This window comes from Convolutriloba macropyga, unplaced genomic scaffold (assembly GCF_964194025.1).
Source record: "Convolutriloba macropyga unplaced genomic scaffold, txConMacr16.3 SCAFFOLD_1273, whole genome shotgun sequence".
Classification (NCBI taxonomy): domain Eukaryota; kingdom Metazoa; phylum Xenacoelomorpha; order Acoela; family Convolutidae; genus Convolutriloba; species Convolutriloba macropyga.
The window spans coordinates 14,587-17,500 of record NW_027451362.1 but is presented as its reverse complement, the minus strand read 5'-3'; the positions used below and the strand labels follow the sequence as shown (position 1 = coordinate 17,500).

The 2,914-nt window shown below is 39.8% G+C and overlaps 1 non-coding gene and 1 pseudogene across 1 annotated transcript in view; both read right to left on the bottom strand.

Moving 5' to 3' along the window:
- Positions 1-240, bottom strand: part of LOC142356610 (large subunit ribosomal RNA) — a 3,522-nt gene extending 3,282 nt beyond the window's left edge. Inside the window, exon 1 of the ribosomal RNA XR_012761451.1 lies at positions 1-240. This exon is cut by the window's left edge and continues 3,282 nt beyond it. This is a non-coding gene — a ribosomal RNA (large subunit ribosomal RNA).
- A 1,683-nt stretch (positions 241-1,923) lies between these two features.
- LOC142356609 (5.8S ribosomal RNA) lies at positions 1,924-2,075 on the bottom strand (annotated as a pseudogene).
- Positions 2,076-2,914: the final 839 nt, after the last annotated feature.

The following is a 2,914-nucleotide window of genomic DNA, read 5'->3' as shown; positions in this document are numbered from 1 at the left end:
TATCGAAAATGACCTTTACAGGATTTTCACCTTCTTTGATGCTACTTTCCAGTAGACATCAGGACAAATTCACCAGTCTAGCATCAAACCATACCGGACACCGAGAAATGTTGCCATTTCTCTTCCCGATGAGCTTTTCCCTGTTCATTCGCCATTACTAAGGGATTCTCAGTTGATTTCTTTTCCTCCCCTTACTGATATGCTTAAGTTAAGGGGGTTCTCTCGCCCAATTCAGGTTATGTAGTTGATTGTCTCTTAATTGGTTCACTGACCAATATGAGACAGAAACCGATTCAGCAGTTTTGTTCGCTACTACTATCAAACACAGGTCGAAGTTTCCATTCAGTCATTAATTCCAACTTTCAAATGTTGTTGTTTCAGCTTTCGCTTACTAGAAGCAACATAATACTCGCTGCAATACAGACCTCGGGAAACCCTCACCGTGAATAAGGTTCACTCACATATTTCACTACATTTTGCGTGGGATTGGAGATGAGGCTACTCGTTCTTGCTCAGTACTAGGCTGAAAATTAACGAAACTTCGTTACAAACGTTCACATGTTGATGTTTCCGCTTTCGCGTACTCGAAACAACATAATACTAGTCTTTGTAATTTAGTTTCATAATTTCAACTGTTCTCATGCAGAATTTTTGCTCATTCTTATCCCAAATTTTGACCTGGCTACTAGTTACACTCCTTGTACTTATTGCAAAATGACCACAAATTTCAACAGCTTTCACATGTTGCTGTTTCGGCTTTCGCTTACTACAGTCAACATAATACTCGTTGCAAAATAAGTGCTCGGCATCTGCAATTTTCCAAAGACGAAGTTTCGCCAGTTCAATTTTCGCTCGCCAATTATGGCTACTAATTCACACGGTACTGAGCTCAACAACATTAAATTTGTTCAGCAAGACTTTCACATGTTGATGTTTTGGCTTTCGCCTACTAGAAGCAACATAATACTCGTCTTGTTAGCTCATTCAATGAGAATAGCTTTTCCCGTTGAGAATTTTTGCCTTCAATTGGCGTTGTAGTGAGTTTGGCTACTCAGATCACCAAATACTTGTGACAATTCGAACCAGAAATGTTTTCAATTTTCACATGCTGATGTTTCGGATTCAACCTACTAGAAGCAGCATAATACTTGTATTCAACAATTTCTGTATCAAATCCCAGTTTTCTCTGGTGCATCTTTGCCAAACTATTCCAAACTGCCTGAGTCTGAATACCAATTACAGGTACTAGTAAATGCACGTTACTAAGGACTATATAGTTCTAGGTTACTGTACACAACGACGTTCACATGTTGATGTTTCAGCTGCCGCTTACTAGAAACAACATAATACTTATCGTGCATACCTTTCCATAACTTGTCCTTTTCAGATGCATTAGTTTCCCTTTGTCTTGGCTTCTACAGTCAGACTGGCTACTAGTAACAGCACAGTACTAATCACATATCGTTCTACAGTTTGCAGACAACTTTCACATGTTGATGTTTCAGCTTTCGCCTACTAGAAACAACATAATACTCGCTGTATACATTTGTAGTTCTCTATGTAACTTTCATGTGAAGAAGTTTCGCCAGTCTTTTTGACTGTCTCAAATCTGAGTCATGCTTAGGCTACTAGTTGCTTCATAGTACTTATCGCCTCGAGATCATTGAACAAAACTTGATTTTCACATGTTGCTGTTTCAGCTTCCGCTTACTAGAAACAACATAATACTAGTCTCATTAAGTTCCGTCTCTTTGCAATTTTCTTATGAAGAAAATTCGCCATCACAATGACTCCAGCAGTTCTTGATCAAGGAATGCAATCATTGATCAGAATGCTATTATTTGAATCGGTTCTGCTTTAAGTGTTCCAATTTTATTGGAAGCACCAACAATAGAACATCAATGTGTTCAATCGAGAGTTATATAACCCTGAATCGGACGCAGTCAACAGCCGAAGCCGAGACCGCCTTTTGCGTTAGAGAGGTCGGTAAACAAATCTTGCGATTCATACCGAATTAACACATATAGCTGTGCTCCTCTTCGTAAAGCGAGCCAAGTGATCCCCTGTTGAAGGATGTATTTGGACCAATCTAGTAGCATTTGGTTTCCAACAAGCTCTCCCAAGTTAGCTTACTTATTGGGCTTTTCAACCAATTCGGTTGGCTACAAGCATCATCAAAGTACTAGCCACAGTTTGATCGCAAAATTCTACGACTTTCACATGTTGATGTTTCGGCTTGCGCTTAGCCTACTATAAGCAACATAATACTAGTCATATCATAGAGCGTGATCAGCTTGTGACGTTCTCATGATGAAGTTTCACCAACAGTGTCTCACTTCGAGCTTAAATCCAGCTACTAGTAACTACACAGTACTGACTGCAACGATAACTTTTATCTATACCTTTCACATGCTGCGCTTTCGGCCAGGGCCTACTAACGTCAACATAATACTCGATATAAACTTTTGTTCATGATGCAGCTTCCCCATGCAGAAGTTTCGCCTTCAAATGCTCTCTTGGCCATATGACGTAAGAAAAGGTTACTAGTAACATCACAGTACTAGCCACAGTTTGATTGCAAAATTCTACGACTTTCACATGTTGATGTTTCGGCTTGCGCTTAGCCTACTAGAAGCAACATAATACTAGTCATATCATAGAGCGTGATCAGCTTGTGACGTTCTCATGATGAAGTTTCACCAACAGTGTCTCATTTCGAGCTTAAATCCAGCTACTATTAACTACACAGTACTGACTGCAACGCTAACTTTTATCTATACCTTTCACATGCTGCGCTTTCGGCCAGGGCCTACTAACGTCAACATAATACTCGATATAAACTTTTGTTCATGATGCAGCTTCCCCATGCAGAAGTTTCGCCTTCAAATGCTCTCTTGGCCATATGACGTAACAC